The 22,166-nt window shown below is 35.0% G+C and overlaps 1 long non-coding RNA gene and 1 pseudogene across 1 annotated transcript; one reads left to right on the forward strand and one right to left on the reverse strand.

Moving 5' to 3' along the window:
* Window positions 1-16,786: 16,786 nt before the first annotated feature.
* Window positions 16,787-19,059, reverse strand: LOC102659404 (uncharacterized). The gene is made up of 3 exons (XR_417191.4): window positions 18,821-19,059; window positions 17,207-17,281; window positions 16,787-17,028 (listed from the first exon to the last, which is right to left on the reverse strand). It is a non-coding gene; the product is annotated as an uncharacterized lncRNA (long non-coding RNA).
* A 958-nt stretch (window positions 19,060-20,017) lies between these two features.
* LOC100788835 (ankyrin repeat-containing protein BDA1-like) lies at window positions 20,018-21,787 on the forward strand (annotated as a pseudogene).
* Window positions 21,788-22,166: the final 379 nt, after the last annotated feature.

Here is a 22,166-nt window from a genome sequence, read left to right on the forward strand (position 1 = left end):
AAAATAATTCAAATTTTTTATTTTCAAACTCACCCCCATGATCACTCATAATAGATATAATCATTAGATTTTTCTTATTTTGAATGATTTTTGCAAGTTTTCTAAATGCTTGAAATGCATCATTCTTATGAGTGATAAAAAGAGTCCATGTGTATCTAGAATAATCATCAACTATAACAAGAGCATAGTAACTTCCTCCAAAACTCATGATTCTGGAAGGACCAAACAAATCCACATGAAGTAATTGTAAGGGTTGAGTAGTTGAAACAATGTTTTTAGATTTGAAAGAAACTCTAGTTTGTTTTCCTTTTTGGCATGCATCACATAGCCTATCTTTTTCAAATCTTAGTTTTGGCAAACCAACAACTAAATCTTTTCATATTAATCTATTTAAGTGTTCCATGTTTATATGTGCAATCCGTTTATGCCACAACCATGGATCATCATCTTTACTAAGAAAACATTGATTATTATCTAGTTTTTGACTTAAGTCTATCATGTAAACATTGTTGACTCTAAACCCTATATGCTTTATATTCGTATCATGTTTATGTTCAATGACACACTTTTGAGAATCAAATGATACTAGATAGCCTTTGTCACATAATTGACTCACACTAAGCAGACTATGTTTAAGACCTTCAACAAGTAGAACATTTTCAATGGAGGTTGAAGAATTTGTACCTATTTTTCCAACTCCAAGAATTCTACCTTTGTTGTTGTCACCATAAGTTACATGTCTGCTTTTCTTAGGAGAGATATGTGTGAATTTTGATGTATCTCCCGTCATATGTTTTGAGCATCCGCTATCTATGTACCACTTTTTCCTCAAGGGTTCCTACAAAATCAAGGTTGTGACTTAGGTACCCAAACTTTATTGGGTCCTTGTGTGTTAGTATGAATAAAGGATCCTTTTGGGACCCAAATCATTTTAATATTGTTACTATTTCTTCTAAAATAGCATGTAGATGTTCCATGCCCTTTTCTTCCACAGTAAAAACATGTGATAGAACTAGAATTATATTTTTGTGTGGTAGTAGAGAAGTTTTTATGAAATTTTTGTTGTTTTTCATATTTATATCCTAGTCCAGCCTTATTAGAGACATGTCTTTGTTTTCCTAGTATGACATCTAAATTATTTTTACTATAAGAAAATTTTGCAAGTGAGTTTTTCAACTCTTTGATTTCTTTTTCATACTTTTCACAACAACTACAAGAATCTAACATTTTCTTGTCAGAAATAGTAGAAATATGAATTTTTTCATTTGGTTTAGAAATTGAGACTTCATTTCTAAGATGATCTAATTCTTTGTTTAATTTTGAAATTTCATTTTCTAAATTTGAAATTGTTTTCTTTGAAGATGAAACTAACTTTGCAAGTTTAATTGACTCTTTATGCAGATCAGCAAATGCATCTTGCAATTCATCAAAAGAAATAGATAGGTTGTTTGAAGATGTTACCTCTTCATCACTTTCATAACTTTTAGTCATAAAGTAGAGGTTTATTTCTTCATTTTCTGAATCTTCAAAAGATTCCATATCGTTTTCATCCCATGTAATGTATGCTTTCTTCAATTTCTTTTCATTGATATTCTTCTTTTCAGACTTCTCCATCTTTTTCTTGAAGATGGGACAATCAGCCCTCAGATGTCCAGGTTGATTACACTCAAAGCATTTTAGAGTAGAGGATGAAGTTTCTGTCCTTCTTTTAGGTTTAAGATTGGGTCGCTTTTGATTTCCTCTTACTCTCAGGAACTTGTTGAATCTTTTTACAAAAAGACTAATATCTTCATCATTATCCAAGTCAATTGAATCTTCTTTATCACTGTCTTCTTGGATTGCAGATGAGGCTTTAAGAGCGATTCCCTTCTTCTTCTTATTAGTTTCTTCATGTTGATTTAATCTCAATAATTCCATTTCATGCTCCTGCAATTTTCCAAATAACGTAGCAAGAGACATACTAGACAAATCTTGAGATTCTGTGATGGCTGTTACCTTTGGTTGCCATTCTCTATTAAGACATCTTAAAACTTTATTTACTAGATCTTCATTTTGATAAGTTTTTCCTAGAGATGCAAGATGATTAACTATGTGTGTGAATCTCTTTTGCATGTCTTGTATACTTTCATTTATATTCATCCTAAAAAGTTCATATTCACGAGTTAAATTGTTTATCCTAGATCTTTTAACATCTGTTGTGCCTTCATGTGTTACTTGTAGTGTATCCCACATATCCTTAGCACTTTTACAATTTGAAACCCTAAAGTATTCATCTATTCCTAGGGCAGATGTAATAATATTTTTGGCCTTTAAATTATATTGTACTAATCTTCTTTCTTCCTCAGTCCAGTCTGCTCTAGGTTTTTCTATTGTTGCACTTCCGGCTATTATAGAGGGAACATAAGGTCCTTGTTCTTTGGCTTCCCAAATATTTAAATCTATTGCCTCTATAAAGATTTGCATGCGGGTTTTCCAGTAGTGGTAACCCACTCCATTAAAGATAGGAGGTCTATTTATAGAATTTCCCTCGGGAAACAAGTAGTTTGGTAAGGCCATAATTCTTGAAGCTTCTAAACTTTATACAAGAATGAAGCTCTGATACCACTTGTTGGACAAGTGGCCTCAGATATCTTAAGAAGGGGAGGGGGGCTAAATTAAGATATCACAACTTATTTCCCCAATTAAAATTCTATTTCACTTTCTATTCAAGTTTTAAATTCCCTTAATAATGAATTTCTTAAATATTGATTCAAATAGAACAATTTGAATATGAATCTAAAACAATAATAAATAAAGGAGTTTAAGGGAAGAGAAAATGCAAACTCAGATTTATACTGGTTCGGCCACACCCTTGTGCCTACGTCCAGTCCCCAAGCAACCCGCTTGAGAGTTCCACTATCTTGTAAATTCCTTTTACAAGTTCTAAACACACAAGGACAACCCTTCCTTTGTGTTTAGAATTCTTTCGCAACAAGAGACCCTCGGTCTCTTAATCCCTTTTCAGAATGAAGAAGAAGAAAAGAAGAAATCTCTCTTGAAAGATATAGATTGAACAATTTGAGCACTCAAATAATTCCTTATTGAATCACAAGTAATTTGGCCAAGGAATTTGTAAGAGGATAAAACGATTTTGCTTTATAAGAGGATAAGACCTTTTTGTTCTGAAAAACTCTTAGCAAATTCGTGTCTCAAGTCACATATATATAGGCCTTTGATAGCCATTCAAGAACCACATAAAAAGACTTTTTAACTTAATTTTCTTGGCCAAACCTTTTGCTACTTCAATTGGAATTCCCTTCTTATTTAATATACCCTTTCTAAGACTCTATAGACTGTCTTGATCATCCATCTTGAATATCTTTAATTGCTTTGTCTTGAATAAAGCTTTGAGACGCATGTGATCTTTTGGCATCATCAAAACATCGGCTTGATCCTTTGTCTACAGGATTTACGTTGGTAGACCTAAAGAAACTTGGTTACCACAATGACCCTTTCATCATGGCAGAACAAGCTAGACAAGTATTTTACGTGCCAGACCCTTGTGATGAAAGGTGGTGCGTGGTTCTGCAGGGCAAAACAATTGGTGTTAATGCAGAAGATGTTGATTCATACATGGACACCTATGTTAGTCCTTTGACCGCTCAAATCACTCCTAATGTTGTCGGGGAAGAAGAAGCTGACGACGTTCATGCTAATCGTAATGATCATGATGAAGGAGAATTGATTAACATCGTCTAATGAAATTTTCTGCAGAGACAGAGGTCACCAAACCAAGTAAGTGATAGCTACATTTTTTTCTGATTGAGGCATCAGTATTTTGTTTTACATGGCATCCTTAGGACTTCATACAGCTTATGTTTGTCGCCAGTTTCATCATCCACCACCATTTTCTTCTCTGTCTTCTCACGCTTATTTTTGTTAAACCCATATTTATTCTTTTTTCCCTTCATGCCTTGTTTTATCAGAACTTTAGCCGAATCTCCTATCTTCAGCACAGTTGAATCTCCTGTCTTATTCTCCAATGACACACTTTGATGGCCCGTATCTCTTTTCTTCATATGTTCTAGTGCTTCAACTTCAGAATGCATAAAGCAATCTGAATTTTCCAGTGATCACCAAAGGCTTCTGCATCAGCATTGACACTCTCCACCCTCTTTGTTTTATGCTTCTGTGCTGCATTCCGTGCTTCTTCCTTATAAATCTCACATTTATTAGAGGTTGCACTAGAACGATCAACACCAATTTGTGCTTCTTCCTCGTCTACCAGCTCAATATCTTTCCTTTCAACTTTTGTTTTGTAAATAGACCAATGCTAAATGTTGTAAGTTCAATAACATATTTTTAAACCTTGCTATTTCCAAATACATATTTAGAAGTTAAGTATTTGATTTCAATCCTGAAGCTCTCTTCTACATACTTCTATCAGCTATCACACTGATTCCCCTAATTTTTCCACTAATTTCAAAACTGTTGCATGAATCCTCAGCAAAATTTCAGACTACTAATAAATAATTTTTTTCCTTGGTTTAACTTCATCTTCCTCACTCTCTTCTTCATCAGTCTCCTTATCTGAAGTATCAGAGTTCTCTTCATTGCTGACCTTTTTAGTTACTTTGGTATTAGGTTTTTTCTTAACAATTTTCTTAACATTATTTGAAGGTTCAGGAACTTCAGACGATGCTAATACCTTCACATTTAAAAGAGGCAAGCTAAGCATCAGATAGTGTGTGTTTGTGCTTCTCATGGGCATCAATGACACTTGATAGATTTTCCACTCACCTCATCAAGCTGTTGACTTGCAAACCTCTTATAAGGATCCAGAGTAAATTTATCAAGTTTAAGATCTTCCTCCAAGAGTCGACGAAGACCAGCCAGTGATTTTCCTAAAATTAACAAGTGGAAAAGTATCCCGTGTCATACCATAAGAACTATAGCCAAAGAATCAGTTAATGTGAATAAATGTACCAAAGATAAGGACATGTAGTGCATTGAAAAAAGAGAGGTCAGAATTTTAAATTATTGAAAAAATCAACAGCATACTTTGCATTAGCCTTGATGTACGAAGATCTTTTTCTAACAACTTTCTTAATTAGGGCATGAATTGGAACTACTTTGGTTCCATTGCCTTTATCATCCTTGGTTTCAAGTTTAGCCCTTTTTTTGTGATACATTATACAACCAAATGATAATTTCCTTATATTGAGGGAGTGTAAAAAATGGTTAACAATTTTATATATTTTATTCAATGAAATCAGGATTTGGATAAATACTTTTAAAAAAAAGGTCAATATCATAATAAGGGCAAAAAATAATTGAAATGGTCCAAACCCACATTGCTTGCGGATTATGTTGGACGGATCCAAAATCTTGCATGGCCATAGATTTTATAAAAAAAATGGTTTGTGGCCTCCGCAAACCACAGGCCCTGCTATCTGATTCCTGAACCCGAGTCTGTTTACCCACTCCTAGTTAAAATCAATGAGTCAAATAGGGAATTAAAAAATAGGAGGACTAATTTGGTGAAATTATAGATAAAATAGGGGGACATATTTTGCAATTAAGCCTTAAATTAAAGTAAATTTGGGATTTTAGTGAATGGATATGTTACGCATTGCATCTTATTGGGCCTTGCTCAATGCACATGTTGTACTAAAGTTAAATTGGGTTTTCATCAATGTATAAATTTTACTTATGTCATATTTAAACTTATTGAATAATTCTTGTGTTACACTTATACCTTATATTTTGAATTACCTAATTTTATAAATTTTGATTATCATATATTTTCAGAATATAAAGGGTATTTATTATCATTTTTAAATATTTATTTTGTAAAAAACACAAATTAAAAGACTAATGATAAGCATAGCTTATTTATCTTAATCAAATAATGTAAATATTATTTTCTTAATTGAAAAATATTACTAATATACAAATTTCAATATTTTTCTAGTGTAAAATATATTTAAGTATATTATATATTTATTAAAATTTATAATAAATAACATTTTTTTACTTCACTTATATACAATAAGGATATTTCAGTCGCTAATCTCAAAACAGAAATACGCATAGCGACCGAATTATTTTCGGTTGCTATAATCTTCATATAGTGACTGCAACATCTTTGGTTGCTATCTTCAACTACATATTGGTCGCTACATTGGTGGCTAAAGTAATTTTGTTCTTTAACATATTCAGAACTTCGGTGGCTAAAGTAATTTTGTTTTTTAACATATTCAGCAACTGGAATAGCTACCGAAGTTTTCAGCGACCTTTCATTTCGGTCGTTAATTCAGTCGCTGACCCAAGTTAAACATCATGATCAATTTCGGTCGCAAATTCAGTCGCGAATTGCAATGTTAACTGTGTGGTCGCTACTTCGGTCGCTAACAGAGACTGAAAATTTTTTGTCGCTAATTTCGGTTGCTAAATTACATTTTTCTAGTAGTGAACAATGTAATCGATAAGATTCTTGATGTAATCAATTAAAGTGTTCTTGATCACTTCTGGGAACACATTTAAGAACAAAGTAATCGACTACGATTATCTGGTAATCAATTAAAGCAGAGACTCCTGAGAAACCAATCATTGTCTCAATTGAACTGTGTAATCGATTACGATTACCTTGTAATCATTAAATCAATATGACAATCTCTCTACTAGCTACAAATACTTGCATAATCAATTACAATTAGTCTTGTAATCGATTAAAACTGAGAGTTTTGTGCACTGAAGAAAGTCTCTAACTTTAGAAACACCCTTTTTACTCCTACATGATGATGCATGACGTACATATGAAAATATAGAGACTAAAATGCAACAAGCAATACAAATACCACTCAAGAAAGTTGGGCATGTAAAAAGACAAAACTTCTTCAAGTTCCAAGACTTTGTCTTCATGGTGCTCCCCTTATCTCTAACAAATTATTCACATTTTAGGCTCAAGAGGGTGCAAGGGATTCAATTATTCATTTACTACAGGGTTAGCTATTTGGCCAAGTGACTAAAATCTAAAAACAACAAGGCCTTGATCATATACTCAAGCAATTCAAGAATCATGCAAAATCAAGAAAATAAAATCAGTTGTTTCTCTCACCATTAAGGTGCACACAACTCACATGGTATTGTGAAGCATTAAGTTTGTAATTCACAATTTCCTATCATGCAAACTAACAAACTCACTCACACGTATTAAATTCACAAAACCATCATTCAATAATAATGCATGCTCACTCACAATTGGGAAATTTCAAAGCATTACTACTCAGGCGTAATTTATCTTGGTCATGCAATTGGTTCAACTCCGCATGCTTCCAAAACGAATTGCAAAATAAATGAATCCAAAATATACCAAATAATTATCTATCATGCAAAATTTTAATTAAGCGGTAAACCAAAGTATTGTAGTGTAAGTAATATCACAAAAAGAAAACAATAAATAAAGAGGATCAACAGCAATAGAAGGTCTTGCCTCAGTCTCTGTAGCAATATCAGCTACAGGCTCCACCTCAGCAGTAGTAGCAACAACAGTCTCCACCTTAGCAGTAGCAGCAAGCTCATTGCCCTCAGTAGAAGAAGGCCGGTCTTCAAGCCATGCCACTGGTTGGAAGAAGTTCTCCTGCATCATAATAGGCAGATGAAGTGTTATCCCTATCTGTTGCAGGGTCTACATGATAAGAAGCTAGCCCTGATGGATGCTCTATAGTCTAAGATCATCTAGGGTGGAGGTTTGAGAAGGAGGAGTGGCGGTAGGAGGAGTAGGAACTGGCTATGGTGTTGGAGGGACCTCCTATGTGGCTCGCCCTTGAGTCTTTTTGGTACACAGGAATACTACAAAAGTGTTTGTGGGTTCCAATAGTTGTTCCCTATGTATGCCCAGATCCGTAAGAATGTTGATGAACATTCAACAAAAACAAGAACACAAACCCATAAATGCATATGTAATAGTTACATACAAAACAAACATATGAACTTGCTTAGGGCGACATGCTGGTTTAGAAAGTTCGTTAAAATTTTCTACAAATTCATATATAAATACATAATTCATGAACTCGCTTAGCACAACATGCTGACGTAGCAAGTTCATGTTTCAGACATGAAGAAATGCATAAACTCGCTGACAAGTACTGAATTTCAGTTATTTTTAGGATTAAATTGTTAACACTTATCCTTTGATTGTAACAATTTTTCTTATAAACTACCCTTAAATATAGTGGTTTATATATATTGTACATTTACTAATGTTGTTGTTTAAATATGAAAGATTCATCCATGATTTTGTAGGTTTTGATGGTTGTTTGTTAGATCAAGAAACAAAGCCAAAAGAAAGGGCAAAATGATCTTTTCACAAAAATTTCTGACCCCAAATTCACCCAAGTTAGCATCCAGCTCGCCTTGGCTAAAGATCTAACTTCATCCCTAAGCAAGCAGCTCGACTGGGTGAGTGGATGCCATCACGAATAAGCAACAAATTCCCTTGCGCAAGCTACAGTTCGCCTGGCGAATTTGTTTGCTCTCCTAGGCTGTTTTCTATAAATAGCCATGCATGTTGAAGGAGAAATGCATCCCAACTGAACCAAAATACAGAGAAAAAAAGTAGAGAAAGCCAGGAAGAAGAAGGAGAAGAGGAAAAGTAGAGTCGAGGCACTGCAAAGTTGTGACTGTGGATCCTTCGTCATTTCTCTTGTTAGTCTTGTGCTCTGCGCAATGATCTGCTAGTTTTTCTTAAAGATTGAATGTAATCTTTCTACCCTTATGTACCTTTTAATATTATATATGTATGAGTATTTTCTACTCATTATTGGTAATGCTTAATTCTATTTTATCACTAGTGTCATGAAATTGAATTTTAAGTGAGACTGGACAGTAATCTTAGATTTTGAATTGAATGATTTTACTATTTACGTTACGTTGCTAGGAATAGAGCGTAACATTTTGATTACAAAAAACACGAGAATATAATTGTAATGTTGGGGTATTTACTGCATATGCGAGGGATCAATATTTAGTAAATATTCTTAGGTTCCAACTGCGAGGGATCGACTTGGGATAACTTAATGTGTGCATCAGTAATGTTGGAAAATGATTGATATATGTTAATCTTATTAGGATACTAAGGGTATGAACGATGAAATCCAATTCTATGTTTTCTTAAATTAACTTAAGTTGTTTCTGTAATTTACGTATTTCTTACGCACTGAATTCTGTTATTTTTGTATTTTCGTTATTTTTGTTATTTTCGTTATTTTGTTATTTTTACTATTCTTTTACTTTAAGTTATCTTTAGTTAATTAAATGAAAACCAATGACATTTAGTTAAATTTGAACATAACTATTGAACTGATAACCTTTATTGGAGTGAATTAAATAAACTCAAGCCTTTGTGGAGACGAATTCTTTTATAAATGTGAAGCCTACAACGACAATTGGTACGCTTGTCAAAAGTCTCAACACTCGCTAAGCGCAGAGGTCTGGCTTAGGAGCTCTTTGATTTCCAGAAACAAAATTCACGAATTTAATCACAAATTTAGTCAACAACATGCATTATAGCAATATATAGATAGATAGATAGATAGATAGATACATGCATTAACTATCATATACAATAAGCATCAACAAAATCCCTTAACATGCATTCATAAAAAAATGAACATTTCTGAAACTAAATAAACCAACTAATTACAAATTTTAAAATTTCAAGTGATAAAGGTTATAGAAATGTATATGGAAGCGGGAAATATGTTTGATGAATTCCAATGCAACCTGAATGCTCAAAAGGTAAGTGAATGAGAATGAGAGGAGTCGAATGCGTGAGAAGGAAGAAATGAGAAGGGGAAAAGAAAAAGACTTTAACATTAACGAGTTGCATGCTTAGCGCAAGCTTCGCGCTTAGCGCACAACTCTGACAATTTTATGCATCTTAATTGATGCAATCCTCCCTAGGAAAGGACCAGTCACTAGAGCCATGAGCAAGAGGCTCCAAGAGGATTGGGCTAGAGCTACTGAAGAAGGCCTAAAGGTTCTCATGAACCTTGGGGTAGATTTTTGAGCCCATGGACCAAGGTTAGGTCTACTTTTCTTTGTAAATATTAGAATAGGTTTTCCTTCTTTTGGGCCTTATATTTTTGTCATTTTAGGTTTGTAGGGTACCCTAAAAATTAAGGGTACAAGTTAAGGGTATCCTAGTAGTATAGGGTTTAGCCTTGTATTTCAAAGCATTTTGAGTAGTCCTTGTAGCAGAGACTTTTTTGTATTTTCATGTATTTTGGCATGGGGTGAGCTTAGCTATTGGACGGGTGTGAGTAGTCTCCCTCTAACTTCTCAAGGAAGCTTTCTTCCTTGCTTCCCAAAGAAGCTACCACCTTCCTTGCTTTTGAAGAAAGTTTCCCATTGTATTTTCATGTATTTTGGCATGGGAGTGAGCTTAGCTATTGGAGGGGTGTGAGTAGCCCCCCTCTAGCTTCTCAACGAAGCTTTCTTCTTCTAGCTTCCCAAGGAAGCTACCTTCCTTCCTTCTCAAGGAAACTTCCCATGTGCTAGGCTATAAATAGAAACATGTGTAACACTTGTCATAACTTTGATGAATGAGAAACTTGTAAGACACACTTCAAAGTTCAACTTCTCTCCTTAATCTCCTTCAATTCCCATGCCCCTCTCTCTCTCATTCTCTTCCTCCATTGAAGCTTCCTCTTTAAGCTTCTTATCTAAGACACTCTCTTGGTGGTGAAGCTTCTCCTTCCTTGGCTTATTCTCTAGTGGATGACGCCTCCTCCCACCTCTTCTCCTTTATCTTTCGCTGCAACTCCATGGCTGGAAATCACCATTGAAGGAACTTATTGAAGTTCAAAGATATAGCATCCATAGAAGCTTCTCAAGCAAGCTTCCATCATTAATTATGATCGCGCTTAGCGCCTTCAGGCAGTAATTGTTTATCATGCTTAGCAAGAGCTTTTCCTAGTTAGCACGTAATGATGGTGACCTTTGGTATTCCTGCCCAACTAACTCACTGATTATTATTATTATTATTTAACAAAACTCACGCTAAATGTGAGCATGTGTGCTAAGCCCAATTCGGATAATTGCAAACCCGAGAGAGTTTTAGGCTTGACACGGGTTGACCCAGCTTAGCGTGAGTTGTAGGTTATTATGGCTTACAAGATCTGCTTAGCGTGCATGATGCGCTTAGCGAGTAAATGTGTGTGCGCTAAGCCCAATTCGAGTGAATTTCAAATAGAGAAGTTTTTGGGCTTAGTGCAAGGGATGCGCTTAGTGAGGCTTGGCGTGTCGCGCTTAGCCGACATGTCCTTGCTAAGCCCAATTTAAAAATATTTTCAGACAGAGAATTTTTTGGTCTTAGAGAGACATGCTCGCTTAGCGAGAATACAAAAACAAGAAGTGCACACTTAGCGAGTAATCTAGCGCTAGCAAAAAATTTTGACAGAGAGATATTTGGGCTTAGCGCACAGCACCATAATTGCAACATTGCCTATTTCAACAACAACCAACATACCAACAATTTGAATTTGAACTTGATCAAATTATCAATATAACATTTATTAAGGAAACAAGTTCAAACAATCAGGGTATAACGTAGCAAGCACAAGATCACAAAAAAATATTACACAAAAACTATGCAACTATCTAAACAATATAATTTAAACAATAGAAAAGAAGAAAAGGTTAGAAATCTGGGGTTGCCTCCTAGTAAGCACTTTTTTAACGTCACTAGCTTGATGCAAAGGACTCACATGGCTCATGGAGTTCTATGATGGTGGTCAATCTCTTAATATCACCACCATTGTAAACCTTTACTCTTTGACCATTTACAATACAACTGTGTTTCAGGTCGGCTGAGGAAGGGTCCATCAGCTCCATTGCACCATAGAGCTTTACGTCCTTGATTGTAAAGGGGCTAGACCACTTGGATCTGAGCCTTCTAGGGAATAGTTTGAGCCTGGAATTGAACAACAAGACTTGCTGCCCAGGCTAGAACTTCTTTTTTCACAAGTTTACTATCGTGATAAGCTTTTACCTTTTACTTGTAAATTTTTGAAGACTCCTATGCATTTAGCCTCATCTCTTCTAGTTCCAACAACTACAATTTTTGCTTCTCACCTAATAAGGATTGATCAAAGTTATGGAATTTGACAGCCCAATAGGCCTTGTGCTCCATCTCGACTTGGAGGTGATAAGCCTTCCTATAAACCATCTGGAATGGAGACAAACAAAATGGGGTCTTAAAAGCAGTCCTGTAGGCCCACAGGGCATCCATTTTCATTGCTCAATCGTTTCTTGAAGACGTAACAATCTTCTCAAGGATCCTCTTTAGTTCCCTGTTTGATACCTCGGCATGGCCATTTGTCTAAGGATGGTATGGAGAAGCAACTTTATGTCTGACATAGTAATGTCCCAAGACTTTCCGCAACTGCACATTGTAGAAGTGGGACCCACCATCACTGATCAGTACTCTTCGAACACCAAACTAGGAGAAGATGTTCTTCTCGAGATATTTAATGACAGTTTTGGCATCATTCTTCTATGCAGTGACAACTTTTACCCATTTTGAAACATAATCCACAGCCACCAGAATATATTCATTATCATATGAAGATGACAATGGATCTACAAAGTCAATGCCTCGACAATCAAATATTTCAACTTCAATGATATTCTGCAGGGGCATCTCGTTTCTCTGAGAAATACCTCCAGTTCTTTGACATTGATCACAATGCACCACATGCTCATGGGTATCTTTGATAATTGAGGGCCATAAGAATTCGGATTATAGAACCTTTGCAGTTGTCTGGTCACCGTTATAATGTCCTCCATAGGGAGAATTGTGGTAGTGCCATAGTATGCTCCTAACCTCTTCCCTGGTAGCACATCTTCTCAATAAGTTATCTGCTCCAAGCTTGAATAGATGAGGATTATCCTAAACATAGGAATGTGCATCACGAAAAAACTTCTTCTGTTGATGCCAGTTAAGGTCATGAGGGATAATCTCAGCTACCTTGAAGTTAGCAATGGCTAGTAACTCTTGTTTAGTGGTAGCAAAGTTCATATGTGCATCATTTTGGACTTTACTGGCATAGTAAATTGAGTGAAGCATCTTATTTGCCTCTGTCCTAGCACTGCACCAACAACGTAGTCACTAGCACCACACATTATTTCAAACTCTTGGCTCCAATTTGGGGCCACAATCACTGGGGCTGACACCAGCCTCCCTTTCAGGGTGTGAAAGGCTAGCATACATTCTTCATCAAACTTAAACACAACATCTTTGTTCGATAGGTTGCTTAAAGGTTTGGCAATCTTAGAGAAGTCTTTAACGAACCTCTGATAAAACCCAACGTGTCCAAGAAAACTTTGAATGTCGTTTACATTCAGAGGTGGAGGCAACTTTTGAATGACATCAATCTTTGCCTAATCCACTTCTATTCCTCTGGAAGATATCTTGTGGCCTAAGACAATCCCTTCTTTGACAATGAAGTGACATTTTTTCTCGTTAAGCACCATATTTGTTTCCATACACAACTGCAATACTAATTCAAGATTGGAGAAGTAGTGATCAAAGGAAAAGCCAAACACAGAGAAATCATCCATGAATACCTCTATGTATTTCTCAACAAGGTCAGCAAAAATGGCCAACATGCATCTCTGGAAGGTGGCAAGGGCATCACACAACCTGAATGACATCCGTTTGTAGGTGAAGACACCAAATGGGCAATGGACATATGAAAGCGGTCTTCTCTTGATCTTTAGGATCCACCGTTATTTGGTTATACCCATAATAACCATCCAGAAAACAATAGTAATCTTGACCAACTAACCTTTCCAACATTTGATCCATGAATGGCAAAGGAAAATGGTCCTTCCTGGTGGCATCATTCAATTTACGGTAATCAATATGCATATTCCATCTGGTTACTGTTCGTGTTGGGACAAGGTCATTCTTCTCGTTATGGATCACCGTCATACTACCCTTCTTTGGCACTACTTAGACTGCACTCACCCAAGTATTGTCGAAGATTGGATAGATAAGTCCTGCTTCAAGTAACTTAAGGACTTCTTTACGCACTTCCTCCTTCATAGAAGGGTTGAGTCTCCTTTGCGGCTGTTTGACAAGTGTGAATTCGACTTTCATCATGATGCTATGCTTGCAATAGGATGGACTAATCCCTTTAAGATCATAGTTGTGCCATCTTATTGCTGCCTTGCGCTTCTAAGGCACCTCTACCAACTGCGCTTCCTCATCTGAAGACAAGGCATTATTGATGATCAAAGGTTTAACATCATCTGATTCTAGGACGACATACTTAAGGTGAGGAGGTATAACCTTCAACTCAACTTTATATTTTTCTACAAGATTATCTTTTTTATGATCTTCAAAGGAAAATTCCTTGAAAAGGAATTTCATTCAATTTGTCTAAATCCTCCACACAAGCTCTAATGTCCTCCTTCTCCTCTTCATTAGTTGAACATCAATAGCATTTATTGAGGCTTTTTCTAACTATGCATGCATAGTGGATCGTTGCATAAAAAAATCTTGTGATGAGAGAATGTGGATATGAGATGTTAGCCGTTTGTACCTCTAGCAGTACAATACTTATGAAGTACTATGGTGTTAAGGAGCTAGAATAGTCCTCCAAGGTAACTCTCTGTGGCTTATTTCCTGCCATTGAGTTATCTGCAGAAATGGAAAAAAGGAGCGGATGTAGTTGGCTCGTCCAAATAAAGTGGAAATGGTGAGGATGTTGTAGAAGATAAGATTCCTCTATCTACGTGGTTAGCCTGCTTTTCTAGTTGCTCTCTCCTCCTCCTTAAGGCATTTTTCTTCTTACAGGTTGTCTCAATTTTGGAGTTTAGTGGAGCAAGGTTTACCTCAGAAGCCTTACCTCGCATACAAGAAGGTGAAAACAACTTGAGAACAGGTTATCAATTCAAAGAATCTAATATGTATTAACATATTAAATACAAAAAATCAAAGAATAAATAATCATTGCTTAAAATCATATATATTTAACTATCGAGTTCAAGGAACAAAGTCCCCAACAGCGACATCAAAACTTGTTGGCTCCACAGAGACTATGCTTGTACTCAGAGCTATATATATCTAGTTACTAAGAAATTAGTGACTCAAATCGAATCTTGTTCATTGATTAGCTACAAGTATAAACTAAAAGGAATTAACTACAAAGCAAGGAGCATGAAGGTTAAGAAAACAAATGCTCGAAGTTGTGAGATGGTGTTGTGATGAGGTAAGGAATGTGGTGGGGGCTCCACTTGTAACACCCTGAAATATTACTATTTATAAATCGATGTTTAATTGTATTTATTGTGTTATTAGACTATATGGTTGACTTGAATGAGTGGACGTATGGCTTGAATTAGTCATGTGTGAATTTCTTCATGTGGATGTTGAGTTATGTGGAGTTTTGTTGAGCTAAGTTGAAATTATGAGATTTTAAATTTTACCTAAACCTATTCCAGTAAAATCGCGATCCTAGATTCGTTAACTGTTGGATCGTCTTCAAATTTTGTCTGGAGCTTCCTAAGACATTTCTCCATAGTCTGATCATTGGGATTTTGAAGCTAACAACTTTTGATGTCTCGTTAAGTGCGAAGGGCGCGCTAAGCGCAATTCCAACCCGAGAGGGAATTGTGCTGAGCGAGAATTGGCCTGCTGAGCGAGCCATAGTGTAGAGGAAGTTGCGCTGAATGAGAATTTGTGCGTTGAGCGAGAAAAGTGGACTCCTGCTTAGCAAGATGAGCTCGCTAAGCAAGATTTGCAGATTATAAATACGTTCCTCAACGTGAAAAATACGATTTTTCACTCTTCTCTTCTCCAAAACGCCACCCAAACCCTAACACCTCCTTCTCCACCACCCACTACCACTGGTAGCCGCCGCAAGCCGCCGTTGCTTGCTGCTAAACCCCCACACCAAGAGGAAAACTTTAATCAGAGCGGAATCCTCAGAATCCTCCTCAAGGATTTGGTGGAGAAAATTCTCCCAATCCTCCATTTCATAGCTTCTCTGAGGTAATCTTGACTTCTAAGCCCTTCTCCTAGTTAGTTTGATTTCCTCTTAGTGTCTCTTGTGTACTGGGTACTGAAATAGGGTGTTTTTACACTTCCTTTGAAAAATCCTAGAGAATGAGACATTGTAAAAGTTATCTTTTTATAACATTGATGTTATTTTTGTGACCTTCACTGAACCCCGGTCACATTGGCGTGATCGGAAATTCTTTTGTTGAATTGAGGATGTAAATCACAAATTTATTTTCCATTATGTGAATGATGTCTAGTGAGTTACCATATATATATATATATATATATATATATATATATTCATTTAGTTATGTAATGGTGCGCTATTTGGTGAATGTATATTGAGAAAAAAATTACTTTCATTTTTCATAAGCAAATTAATGGAGTTTTCATTAAAAAAATTGAAATTACTCTTGATGTAATCTTAATAGACTTTTCTCTTTTGAAATTAATATAATTATTACCAGCATCTACTAGTCTATTCTAACCAAGATCCGTCAAATCAAAGAACCAAAATCACTTAATATTGCTCCATATGCCTTGGTGATTGATTACTAAATGATTTGCATTAAGAGCATATATGCATGAACAGGCTAAAGAACACCACTTTATCCCTAGATATGACTCACTTTAGATATTCTTCTCAAGTTCTTAGCATACAAACATTTTTTAATGTTTATATCCTAAAGTAGTACATCAAGATGGATGATCATGATCAAACCATGAGTGTGTGAATAAGCACAAAGATAAATAATAATATTATATTAAAAGATAGTTTAAAATTATTACATCAAAGAGAGTTTAGTTTACAGAACTCCCAATAACTGGTTGTTTTAGTCTCTCATTGTCATGAGAGACTTACAAATATAAAAGTGGGATGAAAGAGAATAAAATGGAAGAGAAATGGATTGGCAAGAGCTCCGGAATCAAATTTTCCTTGCACTGGCTTCTTTGCTTTCCTCTGCTTCTTCATTCCCCTGCTTAGAGGAATGAATCAGATAATTAAAACCAGAAATTGTAGCCTATAAACAATGAAATACCCTTAAACAAATCCACCGTTAGTTTAATTTTCTTCTCAATTAAAAACATTACTTTGAGATAAATCCAAAACTAACTGGTGAGAGTGAGACTAGAAGCAAGTAGAGAATAACGTACTTTGAAGGCTATAAGGTTGCTTTGTGTCTTGCAGCTACTACTCCCATCAATGGCTCCTAGGATAGTTTTCTGTTTCTATAAATAAATCAATAGGAAGAAGACACCTCTTAGTTAACCACGTAAACACGTGAACATAATGTAGTGATAAAAGTTAAAAAATACCTCATTTTAATTTATCCAATAAGAATGAAATTCAGCAGTTGAGATGTATGTATTCTTGGTAGACAATGCACAATTTTGTTATACTAAAGCTATAATTTATATATAAAATCATTCAATAGAATGGTCTTTGGCAGTTACATAATAGCAAAGTTGAGTTTTCTTCCCAAGCATTAAGAATGAAGCATTGAATGGAACGAAGCAAAACTTTTAATTCATGTAACTAAACTTATTTTTATTGTATTTTAACTTTTGATTCATGTAACTAAACTTATTTTTATTGTATTTTAACTTTTGATTCATGTAACTAAACTTCAACACTCAACAGCTTCTGCACATCATACTTACATAATTATATATTATCAATTTCCAAGGTATTGTTTTGTCCATTAAATTACAGTATCAGATAAAAAACATTGCAATAGCATGTACCTTTATGACTAGTTTCTTTTTTTTTTTTTTAGTTGGTAGAATGGTAGGTATGAAAAGGGAAAATGAAAAAGGCCATACATATTTTACATAGGAAGATTCTCACTTATGCTTCAATGAAAACAAAGAGAGAGGTGACTAATTTATAGACCAAACCATACGAAAAATCTAAAGCAATTAACTTTCTTGCATTATCCACAAAATTCTATAGATTTTCACAATAAAGATATATACAATTAATTATGGCAATTCAGGAAGAGTATGAAAGCAAACATGTTCAACAGATTTCATGCCCACAAACACTTATGTGTTTCCTTATTTAACAAGTTGTACTGCAATGCTAACTTTGAAATGTTTTTTACCTTCTCTTTACAATGAGTAGCAGCAGCCTGACATGCATGAAAAAAATGGTAGAAAATATTACGAAATTAAAATATAACAAAATTGTCTACATTATGAACCTGCAATTTGCATGAAGGATATAATAAATTTAGTAAAAATGCAAATCACATAAACCTCTTGTTTTGTGCAGAAATGTAAGTGAGGGAACTTCCTTAATACACATAAAAGTAGGGTCACCAACAAAAAAATAAACTAAAATATGACCACTACATATTAGTAGCTGATCAATCCAGATTTTGGACCTATATTTTTCAATATCACTAACACAACCAATATAAACCAGATCAATCATCAATTTGATGCAAGTGACAAATTCCACTCTATTCATTTAACAGAGCATTCTCATGCCAATTAACAACAAGAACAAATCATAATAATGTGCAAATCAGAGTATGCATTTAAGATACCACTCAACAATTATCGAAATCGTGTTTCCCTATAATATAAGGGAGCGACATGGTGCACACAATTGGATCCCCTCACAACAACAAATACCGCAACAATAAGAACAATTGATAAAAACAATAGAGAAATTGAGAAAAATTGCCAATGCTTAGAACATTGCAAAGAGTTTGTGAAATCAAAAGCGTTGATGAATCATCGAGAGTAAGAAGTTGAGAGAACCTCACGAAGCAAAATTGGTAGACATATCGAGGAACGTGAGAGTGGAAGTGCCACAACGAGAGAAGAATCGCTAGGGTTGGGATGGGAGAAGAAAATGAGAGGAATCGCCAGAGTGAGAGAGGGATCACGAGAATAGGGTTGGTTTCTTTTTAGGGTGTGAAGAGAGAAATTAATCAAATTATGAAATGAAATGTTAACGTATATAATTTTAAATTTAGCTAGGAAAAATTATGGTAGCAAATATGTGGTTAAATTGCTTGAAATTAGCTACTAATTAAAATACTAGCTAAAATTGTTGTAAAATTAAGATTTTCTTGTACTAATAGATAGTTATCTAACATATCCTAGCGACCAAATAGATCCTAAAACTAAATTGTTGTTTGTGGATGGTTTTGACTTTAAAAAATAATTATTAAAGAAATGCATGTGTTCCTCATGTGGTGATGTCACTTTCAATTCTATTATTTTTCTTGTATGTTGAAACTGAAATTTAATCTAGTCATTAATGTACAAGTTCCTCATGTGGTGATAACACTTTTAACTACATGACTATTTCTAGGGATAATGGTTTTTGAAAGATTATACACCCTACTACAAGTTAAAAAAAGAAAGTCAACTTTTATGGAAAATTAAGTATCAAAAGAGTTAAAATTCCCGTCATTGTCAATTTGCACAAATGATAATGATATTTGAACACATTTTTTTCAAACACCTATCGTTTCTTTCTATTTTTCTCATCTTATTACATCATATCACTTATAATATCCTGTGTTTTTCTCTTTAGTTTTGGTTTTATTAGGTGCTAATTGACATTTGAGACGTTCAAATATTATCTTTCAAATACTAATAGAGTGAAAAAGGGAAAGTTGACAAAATCAGACTTTATATAACTTATTCATGAGTCATGACCACTATATAGAATTGGATTAAATTTAGTTCGCGAGCTCTTAATCATGATTTATTTTCATTTTAAATTTCTTTAAACTTTTACCAACCTTACTAAACTAGGGAATTATATATTATAAGAATAGATATTTTAGAAAAATATATATATATGTAATGCACCAAGTCAAACAAGATATCACTTACGTATGAATAATGAATCAGTGTGCACATGCTTATATTATTAGCTAGAGCCAATGCTGCTGATCGATAAACACATTTCACGCTTCATCCCGAACAATCGTAACATAAAAAATGAACACAAGTGATGACAAGTTAAAAGTTGCAGCACAAGAAGGTGACATAAGCCTTCTTTACACACTAATTCAGGAGGATCTACACGTTTTGGACCACATGGATTTGACACCATTTGCTGAAACACCTTTGCATATTGTTGCATGTGTTGGACATCTCCAGTTTGCCACTGAGATTATGAGGTTGAAACCATCATTTGCTTCGAAGTTAAATCAGCAAGGATTCACTCCCATTCACCTCGATATGCAACATGGCCAAAAGAGAATGGTGCTTCGCTTTGTAGACATCAACAAAGACCTCGTTCGAGTCAAAGGAAGGGAGGGCCTAACTCCTTTTCATTTTGCAAGTCAAAAAGGAGAAATTGACCTTTTAGCTAACTTTCTCTTGGCTTGTCCAGATTCCATTGAAGATGTGACTGTTAGATGTGAGACTGCACTTCATATTGCATTGAGATCTCAACAGTATGAGGCTTTTCGAGTCTTAGTCGGGTGGCTCCAGAGAACACGCCAGAGAGGTGCAACTACATTAGAAAAAACAATACTAAACTGGAGGAATGAAGAAGGCAACACCATTTTGCACGTCTCAGCACTCATGAATGACTCAAAGGTACCCTTCTATCCGTATCTGAAGCTTAATAGGAATTAAATAACAAGTTTTACATTTAAATTTAAAGAAATTTTATTGTATTATGGGAAATTTAATGGTTTTGGTATGGTATTAAGATATCAAGAAATTAAGTGATCCTAAACTACCACCTAGTCTATGATTCTGATTATTAATAATTGTTTTTTTCTAAATTAAAAAACTTAAATAGGTATCACATAAAGATTGATCGGACCAATCGTTGTCCAGACTACCTAATAAGAAAATATCTCTCTCTTTCTCTCCTTTGGTTGTGTTCAAACTCATTTATTTAATGTCACAACACCCTTAGATTTTTATAGCTACCATATCAGGCTAACTCACATTTAATGTCTAGACATTAAATATGTTATTAGTTAATTCTTGATATTACAGGCAATTCGATTGTTGGTAAAGACTAAGGTGGATTTAAATGCCAAGAATTGGGAGAACTTAACAGCATTAGACATAGCAGCCAATGCAGAGGTAAAGATTGTGTTAGCTAAGGCTGGTGCAAAGCATGGTTCATCAATTACTAATGCTCCCACCTTTCCTGATAAACTAAGATCCAACATCACATTGATGGAAAAAATAATTATCTTCATACTTCGCATTAGAAGGGATATAACAGAAGACCAACGCAACGCGTTTCTGATAGTTGCTGCTCTTGTTGCGACCGCTACTTATCAATCAGCACTGAGCCCCCCTGGTGGAGTTTATCAGGCTAACGCCGGCGATAACAATACCAACTCTACTCCTTCCCTCAATTCTACAGTTGCTACAACTGCAACCCACGGTAATGCTGGGAAATCAGTGATGACTGTTGGCGATTTTCTGACCTTGTCAATTTTTAATACACTTTCGCTTTTGGTGTCAATTATGACAATGTTTATTCTAACTCCAAGTGGGACAGTAGGTAGTATATTGTCTGCGCCAATGTTTTTGTTTGTCTCCTGCTATCTTCATTCTATGAAGGTGATATCACCTGACAATGCTACCTCATTTGGTCATTATATTACGGCATCCTTATTCAGCATCTTGTACTTGGCAGCATCTTGGTCAATGGCCAAAGTGTACAAGAGACTTCAGCATCATGATAAGAATAGGGAAATGAAAACGTGGAATAGTATAGCAGGAAATAGATGGTAGGAATAGCATTGCTGCAAATTTGCTAGTTTGTTGTGTAGAATAAAAAGATACGATAGCTGGGCCAGTCCAAGGTCAGCAATTGGACATTATTTTTCTTGTACACTTGTTAATTTACAATCATAGTTATGTTTCCATCTTAGAAAAGTTGTTTGATTGCAATTTTGGGTAAGAAATAAGAATTCTGGTTTAAAAGCAAATTGTTTACTCCACATGATGTGTCAAAGCTGAATCAGAGGGCTTTTTGCATTCTACCTCTACGGGTTTGACTTTCAAGATGGCTTTGACCTTAGAAAATTAATAGTGGGAATGGTACTACTTTGCAATAGCTTTATATTCTATTAGGATCGATGTTTTTCTTCATATGTAGCTTGTCTGTTTC

This window comes from Glycine max, chromosome 12 (assembly GCF_000004515.6).
Source record: "Glycine max cultivar Williams 82 chromosome 12, Glycine_max_v4.0, whole genome shotgun sequence".
In the NCBI taxonomy this organism is placed as follows: Eukaryota; Viridiplantae; Streptophyta; class Magnoliopsida; order Fabales; family Fabaceae; genus Glycine; species Glycine max.